The following is an 11,615-nucleotide window of genomic DNA, read 5'->3' as shown; positions in this document are numbered from 1 at the left end:
CCACAGCCCTCTGGGGTAGAGAATTCCAAAGATTCACCACCCTCTGTGTGAAGAAATGTCTTCTCATCTCAGTCCTGAATGGCTGACCCTTTATCCTGAGGCTGTGGCCCCTGGTTCTAGACTCCCCAGCCAAGGGAAACATTCTCCCAGCATCCACCCTATCAAGCCCTGTAATAATTTTGTATGCTTCAATGAGATCCCCTCTCATTCTTCTGAATTCAAGAGAATACAGGCCTAGTTTACTCAATCTCTTCTCATACGACAGTCCCGCCATCCCAGGAATCAATCTCGTGAACCTTCGTTGCACTCCCTCTGTGGCAAGTAAGTGTAAGATGGTACAAGAGCAGTGGTCTACATTCAAGGAGATATTTCACATCTTTCAAGATAAATATATTCCACTGAGGAAAAAGGGGAATAAAAGAAAAGACAGCCATCCGTGGCTTAGTAAAGTAATAAAGGATAGTATCCGACTGAAAATAAGGGCATATAAAGTAGCCAAATCTAGTGGGAGGATAGAGGATTGGGAAGCATTTAAAAGCCAGCAAACAATAACTAAAAGATTAATTAAGAAAGGGAAGATAGATTATGAAAGTAAACTAGCAAAAAATATAAAAACAGACAGCAAGAGTTTCTACAGCTATATAACAAGAAAAAGGGTGGCTAAAGTGAACGTTGGTCCCTTAGAGGATGGGACCGGGAAACTAGTGGTGGGGAACATGGAGATGGCAAAGACGCTGAACAAATATTTTGTATCAGTCTTTACAGCAGAGGACACTAAAAATATCCCAACACTGGACAAACAGGGGGCAATGGGGGGGGAGAGGAGCTAAACACGATTAAAATCACTAAGAAGATGGTACTCGGTAAAATAATGGGACTTAAGGCGGATAAATCCCCCGGACCTGATGGCCTACATCCTAGGGTCTTGAGAGAAGTGGCGGTAGGGATTGTGGATGCATTGGTGATTATTTTCCAAAACTCCCTGGACTCAGGAAAGGTCCCGGCAGATTGGAAAACTGCTAATGTAACACCCTTATTTAAGGAGGGAAGTAGGCAAAAAGCTGGAAACTATAGACCAGTTAGCCTAACATCTGTGGTTGGCAAAATGTTGGAGTCCATTATTAAGGAAACAGTAACAGAGCATTTGGATAAACATAATTTAATAGGACAGAGTCAGCATGGTTTTATGAAGGGGAAGTCATGTTTGACAAATTTGCTCGAATTCTTTGAGGATGTAACATACAGGGTGGATAAAGGGGAACCAATGGATGTAGTGTATTTGGACTTCCAAAAGGCATTTGACAAGGTTCCACACAAAAGATTACTGATCAAGATAAGAAATCACAGGATTGGGGGTAATATACTGGCATGGGTGGATGATTGGCTATCTAACAGAAAACAAAGAGTTGGGATAAATGGTTCATTCTCGGGCTGGCAATCAGTAACTAGTGGTGTTCCGCAGGGGTCAGTGCTGGGTCCCCAACTCTTTACAATCTATATTAACGATTTGGAAGAAGGGACCGAGTGCAACATATCCAAGTTTGCCGACGATACAAAGATGGGAGGGAAAGCAGTGAGTGAGGAGGACATAAAAAACCTGCAAAAGGACATAGACAGGCTAAGTGAGTGGGCAGAGATTTGGCAGATGCAATATAATGTTGGAAAGTGTGAGGTTATGCACTTTGGCAGAAAAAATCAAAGAGCAAGTTATTATCTAAATGGAGAGAAACTGCAAAGTGCTACAGTACAAAGGGATCTGGGGGTCCTGGTGCATGAAACACAAAAAGTTAGTATGCAGGTGCAGCAGGTGATCAGGAAGGCCAATGGAATCTTGGCTTTTATTGCAAGGGGGATGGAGTATAAAAACAGGGAAGTCTTGCTGCAGTTATACAGGGTATTGGTGAGGCCACACCTGGAATACTGCGTGCAGTTTTGGTTTCCATATTTAAGAAAAGATATACTTGCTCTCGAAGCGGTTCAGAGAAGGTTCACTCAGTTGATTCCGGAGATGAGGGGGTTGATGTATGAGGAAAGGTTGAGTAGGTTGGGAGTCTACTCATTGGAGTTCAGAAGAATGAGAGGCGATCTTATCGAAACATATAAGATTCTGAGGGGGCTTGATCGGGTGGATGCGGGGAGGATGTTTCCACTGATGGGTGAGACTAGAACTAGGGGGCATAATCTAAGAATAAGGGGCTGCCCTTTCAAAACTGAGATGAGGAGAAACTTCTTCAGTCAGAGGGTAGTAAATCTATGGAATTTGCTACCCCAGAGAGCTGTGGAAGCTGCAACATTAAATAAATTTAAAATGGAGATGGACAGTTTCCTAGCAGATAAGGGAATTAGGGGTTACGGGGAAAGGGCAGGGAAGTGGACGTGAGTCTAGATTTGGATCAGCCATGATCCTATTGAATGGCGGAGCAGGCCCGAGGGGCCGTATGGCCTACTCCTGCTCCTACTTCTTATGTTCTTATGTAAGTATATCCTTCCTTAGGTAAGGAGACCAAAACTGTAGACAGTACTCCAGGTCTGGTCTCACCAAGGCCCTGTACAATTGGAGTAAGACTTCTTTATCCTGTACTCAAATCCTCTTGTAATGTCAATCAACCAACAGTCAGAAGAGGTCGCTGGTGAGACCAGTGAAGAAAGAAAGACTTGCATTTATATAGCGCCTTTCACCACCACTGGATGTCCCAAAGTGTTGTACAGCCAATGAAGTACTTTTGAAGTGTAGTCACTATTGTAATGTAGGAAACGCGGCGGTCAGTTAGAGCACAGCAAGCTCCCACAAACAGCAATGTGATAATGACCAGATAATCAATCTTTTTGTGTTGATTGAGAGATAAACTTAGGCTCGGAGACTGGGGATAACTGCCCTGCTCTTTCCCACATTTCAACAGTGACTACTTCATTGTAGTACTTCATTGGCTGTAAAACACTTAAAGACATATGGTGGTCATGAAAGCACAATATAAATGTAAGTCTTTCTTTCTCGAAATAGTGCCATGGGATCTTTTACATCCACCTGAGAGAGCAGACGGGGCCTCCGTTTAATGTCTCATCCAAAAGACGCCACCTCCAACAGTGCTGCACTCCCTCAGTGCTGCACTGGAGTGTCAGCCTAGATTTTTGTGCTCAAATCTCTGGAGTGGGACTTGAACCCACAACCTTATGCCTCAGAGGCGAGAGTGCTACCAACTGAGCCACTGGCTGACACTAAAGAACAAGCAGTTCTGACGAAAGGTCATCGACCTGAAATGTTAACTCTGTTTCTCTCTCCACAGATGCTGCCTGACCTGCTGAGTATTTCCAACATTTTCTGTTTTTATTAAAGAAACGAGGGAGTGATTGCTGACAGTAAGAACACTGGGTCGTCCTGTGCATGCGCACCTCCCTCCGGCTGAGGTGAAACACCGACTCGCCCCCACCTGAGCCGCGCACGTGTACCAGATGTTGTAGCTTCGCATGTACACCCGATGTTCCAACCGCGGGGTTTTGTCTGCTGAGCATGCGCGTTGCGGACCGATCGGGACGGGCGATTGTGGAGCAGGAGGGAAAGTGCGGGGGCCATGAGCACATGCGCGGGGCTCAGTGTCAACAGAGCGTTTCTGGAGCTTGTGGGTATTACAGCCACCATTACTGCTGATCCTTACAACCAACCTGTGCAGCAGCTGGGGCCTGAAAATCAGCTTCACTGCCCCTAGGTTCGGAAAGAGGAAAATTAAACAACAGTTTGCCTCTGATCCTTTTTTGATCTGAATTTACAGGGTTATAGAATTGGAGCAGTTACAGGCGGGAAGCTCAGACCAAACATCACGTCAAGATCTGACAGAGTCGCTCGATTCATCAGGACCTGAATATCATTGGCCTTTGCACATGGAAGGAGAAAGCAGTGATCGCAGCGATGACAAACCTCACACGTGTTCAGTGTGTGGATGCGGATTCAGCCGATCGCCTGACCTGGCGAGACACATGCACCTTCACACCGGGGAGAAACCGGGTAAAGGTGGGGATGGCGGGAAGGGATTCAGTTCCCCATCTGCAATAGCAGTTCAACAGCGCAGTCGCACTAGGGGCAGCTCATTCACCTGCTCCGTGTGTGGAAAGGGATTTGTTTGTTCATCCCACCTGCAAACACACCAGCGAGTTCACACTGGGGAGAGACCATTTCAGTGTTCTGACTGTGGGAAGAGCTTTAAAAGCCCCCAGTATCTGAAGGAACACCAGTGAGCTCACACTGATGAGAGACCATTGCAGTGTCCTGACTGTGGGAAGAGCTTTAAAAGCTCCAGGGAACTGATGCGACACCAGCGAGCTCACACTGATGAGAGACCGTTTCAGTGTTCTGACTGTGGGAAGAGCTTTAAAAGCGCCAGGGATCTGAAGGAACACCAGCGAGCTCACACTGACGAGAGACCATTTCAGTGTCCTGACTGCGGGAAGAGCTTTAAAAGCCCCCAGGATCTGAAGCAACACCAGCAAGCTCACACTGATGAGAGACCATTTCAGTGTTCTGACTGTGGGAAGAGCTTTAAAAACTCTGGGGAACTGAAGCGACACCAGCGAGTGCACACTGATGAGAGACCATTTCAGTGTTCTGACTGTGGGAAGAGCTTTAAAAGCCCCGGGGAACTGAAGGAACACCAGCGAGCTCACAATGGTGAGAGGTCGTTCACCTGCTCCGTGTGTGGGAAGGAATTCACTCAGTCATCCAACCTGCTGACACATCAGCGAGTTCACACTGGAGAGAAACCCTTTAAATGTTCTGACTGTGGTAAGAGCTTTAAACGCTCCGGGGAGCTGAAGAGACACCAGCGAGTTAACACTGGGGAGAGGCCGTTCATCTGCTCCGTGTGTGGGAAGGGATTCAATAAATCATCCACCCTCCTGTCACACCAGCTTGTTCACACTGATGAGAGACCCTTTAAATGTTCTGACTGTGGGAAGAGTTTTAAAAGCCCCAGGGATCTGAAGGAACACCAGCTTGTTCACACTGATGAGAGACCCTTTGAATGTTCTGACAGTGGGAAGAGTTTTAAAAGCTCGAAGAACCTTAAGAGACACCAGCGTGTTCACACTGATCATAGAATCTCACAGCACAGAAGGAGGTGATTCGGCCCATCGTGTCTGTGCCGGCTCTTTGAAAGAGCTGTCCAATTTAGTCCCAACCCCAGCTTTATCCCCAGAACTCTGCAAACTAGTCCTCTTCAAGTACATGTCCAATTAACGTTTGAAAGTTCTTGTGGAACCTGATTCCAGCATCCTTTCAGATGGTGTGTTCCAGATCTTAACAACCCTCTGTGTGAAAACAATTCTCCTCATTTCCCTCTAGTTCTTTTAGCAACTATTTTAAATCTGTGACCTTTGGTTACCGACCCACTTGCCAGAGTGAACAGTGTCTCCCTACTTGCTCGATCAAAACCACTCATCATTTATGCGCTGCCATCTTGGTGGAGCGAAGACGGACCAGTTCCACCTGCAGCAAGGCACATGCGCGGCCATCTTGGTACAGGAACAGAGAGTGGGCGGGGCTTCACAGTCCCAGTGACCAGGAGAGACAATCATTGACTCATTGATTTTATTCTCACTCTGCACACTGTGGGTGGAGAACTGACCCCAACCAGAGTAGAGGGAGGGGGAAAACTGGGAGTGGAGGAAAGAAATGTTGTAGATGGTGCGATGGGTTTGGATTTCAGCACAGGGAGGAGGGAGAGTGTGTGGGACGGGGATTTACAGCTTTGGGGGAACAAGAGAGGAAAGAATGTTCCATAGAAACTCAAATTGTCTGTTCTGAATTTCTATCCTGTACTTACAGTGATGGCTTTTGTAAACTCCTTTTACAAGGTGTTAGAAGGGGAGGATTTACAGACGGGAAACTCAAACCAAACATCACATCAAGACCTGACAGTCACTCGATTCATCAGGACCTGAATATCATCAGCCTTTGAATGTGGAAGGAGAAATGTTTGTCTGTTCTGTCTGTGGGAAAAGATCCCAAACATCAGCGTGACTGGAAAAGCACCGAGACATCCATACCAAAGTGAGAGTGTTCCAGAGCACTGATTGTGGAAAAAGCTTTAACCAGTTACACAACCTGAAAAAACATCGCACCATTCACAGTGGGGAGAAACCGTACACGTGTTCTGTGTGTGGACGAAGCTTCAACCGATCGTCCAACCTGGAGAGACACAACAACACCCACACCACGGAGAAATGGTGAAATGTGGGGACTGTTGGAAGGGATTCAATTATCCATCCAAGCTGGAAACTCATTGGCGCACTCACTCCGGGGAGAGGCCGTTCTCCTGCTCCTTGTGTGGGAAGGGATTTGCAGAGTTATCCAAGCTCCAGATACACCAGCGAGTTCACACCGGGGAGAGTCCGTTCACCTACTCCATGTGTGGGAAGGGATTCGCAGAGTTATCCAAGTTCCAGATACACCAGAGAGTTCATACTGGCAAGAGGAAGTTCATGTGTATTGAATGTGGGAAGGGATTCACTCAGTTATACCATCTCCAGATACACCAGCGAGTTCACACTGGGGAGAGATGTTCACCTGCTCTGTGTGTGGGAAGGGATTCACTCAGTCATCCCATCTTCTGACTCACCAACTTGTTCGCACTGTTAAGAGACCATTTAGATGTTCTGACTGTGAGAAGAGCTTTAAAAACACAAGCGACCTGCTGACCCACCAACGCACTCACACTGGGGAGAGACCATTCACCTGCTCCGTGTGTAGGAAGGGATTCACTCAGTCATGCACTCTGCTGAGAAACCAGAGAGTTCACACTGAGGAGCGATCTTTCACCTGCTCTTATTGTGGGAAGGTTTTCACTTGGAAGTCTAACCTGCTCAATCACCAGCGAGTTCACACTGGGGAGAGACCGTTCACCTGCTCCATGTGTGGGAAGGGATTCACTCAGTCATGCACTCTGCTGAGACACCAGTAAGTTCACCAGTGATGGCAGAGGTTGGATTCTGCAGTTATTGCTGCTGTTAATCACATCCAGGACTGAACCATGTTCACTCTGGCAATTGGGCTTTGTTTCTGCTGATATTAATAACTAGAATAACTGGGCTTGAGATTAATATTCTGGACAAATTTATATTTATATATATAAAAGGATATGTCTGTCTCTCTGTCTGTCTCTCTGTCCGGCTATACAATCAAAAGTTATAGAGCGTACCTAAACATATGTTATATCAAAAGAAAGCTCATCATTAGGGGACTCTTGTAGGCATATCTACTTTTTGCTCAGACAAAAATTGTGCCGACGGTCGGACAAAAATTGTGCCATTATCCAAAAATGTTCAAAATTCCGCTCATTATCCGCTCATTTGCATGTGTGGGCGGGCCTTTTCATTCTGAACCGAGGTGAGTGGCTGCCATCTTGATTCAAAACTGTTCATTTCTTTTTCCCACTTTCTGCGTGTTTCTTTTCAAATCTACATTTCCAGCAAAAAAAAAGTTGCTTTTGAAACACAAATTGTTTTTTAAAAAAGTTAATTAATTTGTAAATCTATTCTCTAAAATCTAGAATTTTCCTACCTTTCACATTTTTTCCAGGCCTGTAAGCCTGAGCCTCTGTTGCCCAGCCATGCCCGAGCTAGGCACCTCCCATTGCGCTCAACAAGCAGCTCGCGATCGCTGCCATTTTTGTGAAGGCTGGAGGGGGCGGGCCTGAGCCGAGCGTCACCACCGCCGCCATCTTAGCAAAGGCGGATGGGGCAGGAGTCATCTCGCATGACTTGAGTCCGGTCGGGCCTCACGCGGTAGGTTGCGCGGTAGTGTCTCTCTCTCTCTGCTCTTGAAGCCGGCTCGGGCGGGGCTCAGGAGATCGGGGTTCGGCAGATCGTGGCTCGGGGGGGGCGGGGCGGGGCTCGGGAGATCAGGCCTCGGGAGATCGGGGGATCGGGGCTCGGGAGATCGGGGGCGGGGCTCGGGAGATCAGGGGCGGGGCTCGGGAAATCAGGGGCGGGGCACGGGATATCGGGGGCGGGGCTCGGGAGATCGGGCCTCGGGAGATGGGGCACGGGGGGCAGGGCTCGGGAGCTCGGGAGATCGGGCCTCGGGAGATGGGGGCGCGGGGGCGGGGCTCCCCCCTCTCTCTTCCCCCCTCTCTCTTCCCCCCCTCTCTCTCCCCCTCTTCCCCCTCTCTCGCCCCCCTCTTCCCCCCTCTCGCCCCCTCCCCCCCCTTCTTCCCCCCCTTCTTCCCCCCCTTCTTCCCCCCCTTCTTCCCCCTCCCCTTCTTCCCCCCCTTCCCCTCCCTCTTCCCCCCCTTCCCCCTCCCCTTCTTCCCCCCCCTCCCCCTTCCCCCCTTCCCCCCTTCCCCCCTTCCCCCTCCCCTTCCCCCCCCTTCTCCCCCTCCCCCTCCCCTTCTCACCCCTTCCCCCTCCCCTTCTTCCCCCCCTTCCCCCTCCCCTTCTTCCCCCCTCCCCCCTTCCCCCCCTTCTCCCCCCCCTTCCCCCTCCCCTTCTTCCCCCCCTTCCCCCTCCCCTTCTTCCCCCCTTCCCCCTCCCCTTCTTCCCCCCCTTCCCCCTCCCCTTCTTCCCCCCCTTCCCCCTCCCCTTCTTCCCCCCCTTCCCCCTCCCCTTCTCCCCTTCCCCCTCCCTCTTCCCCCCTTCCCCCTCCCCTTCTTCCCCCCCCTTCCCCCTCCCCTTCTTCCCCCCCTTCCCCCTCCCCTTCTTCCCCCCCCTTCCCCCTCCCCTTCTTCCCCCCCTTCCCCCTCCCCTTCTTCCCCCCCCTTTCCCCCCTCCCCTTCTTCCCCCCCTTCCCCCTCCCCTTCTTCCCCCCTTCCCCCTCCCCTTCTTCCCCCCCTTCCCCCCTCCCCTTCTTCCCCCCCTTCCCCCCTCCCCTTCTTCCCCCCCTTCCCCCTCCCCTTCTTCCCCCCCCTTCCCCCTCCCCTTCTTCCCCCCCCTTCCCCCTCCCCTTCTTCCCCCCCTTCCCCCTCCCCTTCTTCCCCCCTTCCCCCTCCCCTTCTTCCCCCCCTTCCCCCTCCCCTTCTTCACCCCTTCCCCCTCCCCTTCTTCCCCCCCTTCCCCCTCCCCTTCTTCCCCCCTTCCCCCTCCCCTTCTTCCCCCCCTCCCCCCCTTCTTCCCCCCTCCCCCCTCCCCCCTTCTTCCCCCCTCCCCCCCTCCCCACCTTCTTCCCCCCTCCCCCCTTCTTCCCCCCTCTCCCCTTCTTCCCCCCTCCCCCCCTCTTCTTCCCCCCTCCCCCCCTCTTCTTCCCCCCTCCCCCTCTCTTCTTCCCCCCTCCCCCCCTCTTCTTCCCCCCTCCCCCCCTCTTCTTCCCCCCTCCCACCCTTCTTCCCCCTCCCCCCCTTCTTCCCCCCTCCCCCCTTCTTCCCCCTCCCCCCTTCTTCCCCCTCCCCCCCCTTCTTCCCCCCTCCCCCCTTCTTCCCCCTCCCCCCCTTCTTCCCCCCTCCCCCCCTTCTTCCCCCCTCCCCCTTCTTCCCCCCTCCCCCTTCTTCCCCCCTCCCCCCTTCTTCCCCCCTCCCCCCCTTCTTCCCCCTCCCCCCCCTTCTTCCCCCCTCCCCCCCTTCTTCCCCCCTCCCCCCCTTCTTCCCCCCTCCCCCCCTTCTTCCCCCCTCCCCCCTTTCTTCCCCCCTCCCCCCCTTCTTCCCCCCTCCCCCCCACTTCTTCCCCCCTCCCCCCCTCTTCTTCCCCCCTCCCCCCCTCTTCTTCCCCCCTCCCCCCCTCTTCTTCCCCCCTCCCCCCCCTCTTCTTCCCCCCTCCCCCCCCTCTTCTTCCCCCCTCCCCCCTTCTTCCCCCCTCCCCCCCTTCTTCCCCCCTCCCCCCCTTCTTCCCCCTCCCCCCTTCTTCCCCCCTCCCCCCTTCTTCCCCCTCCCCTCCCCCTACTTCCCCCTCCCCTCCCCCTTCTTCCCCCTCTGCCCCCTCCCCCTTCTTCCCCCTCTGCCTCCTCCCCCTTCTTCCCCCTCCCCTTCTTCCCCCTCACCCTTCTTCCCCTCCCCCTTCTTCCCCCTCCCCCTCCCTTCCCCCTCCCTTCCCCCTCCCCCTTCCTTCCCCCTCCCCCTCCCCCCATCTTCCCCCTCCCCCTTCTTCCCCTCCCCCTCCTTCCCCCCTGCCCTCCCCCCTCCCCCTTCCCTCCCCCTTTCCTCCCCTCCTCCTCCCCCTCCCCCTTTCCTCCCCTCCTCCTCCCCCTCCCCCTTTCCTCCCTCCCCCTCCTCCTCCCCTCCATCCCCTCCCCCTTTCCTCCTCCTTTCCTCCCCCTCCCCTTTCCTCGCCCCCTCTTCCTCCCCCTCCTCCCCCTTTCCTCCCCCTCCTCCCCCTTTCCTCCCCCCTCGCCTTCTACCCCTTTCCTCCCCCCTCCCCCTTTCCTCACCCCCTCCCCTCCCCCTTTCCTCCCCCCCTACTTCTCCTCCTCCCCCTCCTCCTCCCCCTTTCCTCCCCCCTCCCCCTTTCCTCCCCCCTCCTCCCCTTTCCTTCCCCCTCCCCCTTTCCTCCCCCTTTCCTCCCCCTCCCCTTTCCTCACCCTTTCCTCCCCCTTTCCTTCCCCCGTCCCCTCCCCTCCCCCCTCCCCTCCCCTTTCCTTCCCCCCTCCCCTCCCCTTTCCACCCCCCTCCCCTCCCCCTTTCCCCCTCCCAGTCGCTCTCTCTCTTCCCCCCAGTCGCTCTCTCTCTTCCCCCCAGTCGCTCTCTCTCTTCCCCCCAGTCGCTCTCTCTCTTCCCCCCCAGTCGCTCTCTCTCCCCCCAGTCGCTCTCTCTCTTCCCCCGTCGCTCTCTCTCTTCCCCCCAGCCGCTCTCTCTTCCCCCCAGTCATTCTCTCTCTTCCCCCAGTCGCTCTCTCTCTTCCCCCCGTCGCTCTCTCTCTTCCCCCCAGTCGCTCTCTCTCTTCCCCCCAGTCGCTCTCTCTCTTGCCCCCAGTCGCTCTCTCTCTTGCCCTCAGTCGCTCTCTCTCTTGCCCCCAGTCGCTCTCTCTCTTGCCCCCAGTCGCTCTCTCTCTTGCCCCCAGTCGCTCTCTCTCTTGCCCCCAGTCGCTCTCTCTCTTCCCCCAGTCGCTCTCTCTCTTCCCCCCAGTCACTCTCTCTCTCCCCCCCTGTCACTCTCTCTCTCCCCCCCAGTCACTCGCTCTCTTCCCCCCAGTCACTCGCTCTCTTCCCCCCAGTCTCTCGCTCTCTCTCTTCACCCCAGTCGCTCTCTCTCTTCCCCCCAGTTGCTCTCTCTCTTCCCCCCAGTCGCGCTCTCTCTTCCCCCCAGTCGCGCTCTCTCTCTTCCCCCCAGTCGCTGTCTCTCTCTTCCCCCCAGTCGCTCTCTCTCTCTTCCCCCCAGTCGCTCTCTCTCTCTTCCCCCCAGTCGCTCTCTCTCTTCCCCCCAGTCGCTCTCTCTCTCTCTTCCAACAACAACAACATGCCCTCAAAAGACCCTCGGCACCGCCGGGCACTTCAGCTAGTATTAAATAAATCAGCTTTGCACACAGTGTGACTAATATTTGATTTCTCCATGATAAGAGGAGACTAATTGAAGTTCTGTTACTGACTGTTCCATTTTTTGGGCCTTTTCTTACTCTGGATTATTTCAGTTCTCATCTATTTCACCTTCTACCACATCAAACTCCTAACTTGTTCCATTTGTGTACACGGCTTGTGGGTGTCATAG

This window comes from Somniosus microcephalus, chromosome 4 (genome assembly GCF_052327205.1).
Source record: "Somniosus microcephalus isolate GS21.2 chromosome 4, FLI_Smic_1.0, whole genome shotgun sequence".
NCBI lineage: Eukaryota > Metazoa > Chordata > Chondrichthyes > Squaliformes > Somniosidae > Somniosus > Somniosus microcephalus.
This window is presented reverse-complemented; position numbering follows the sequence as displayed.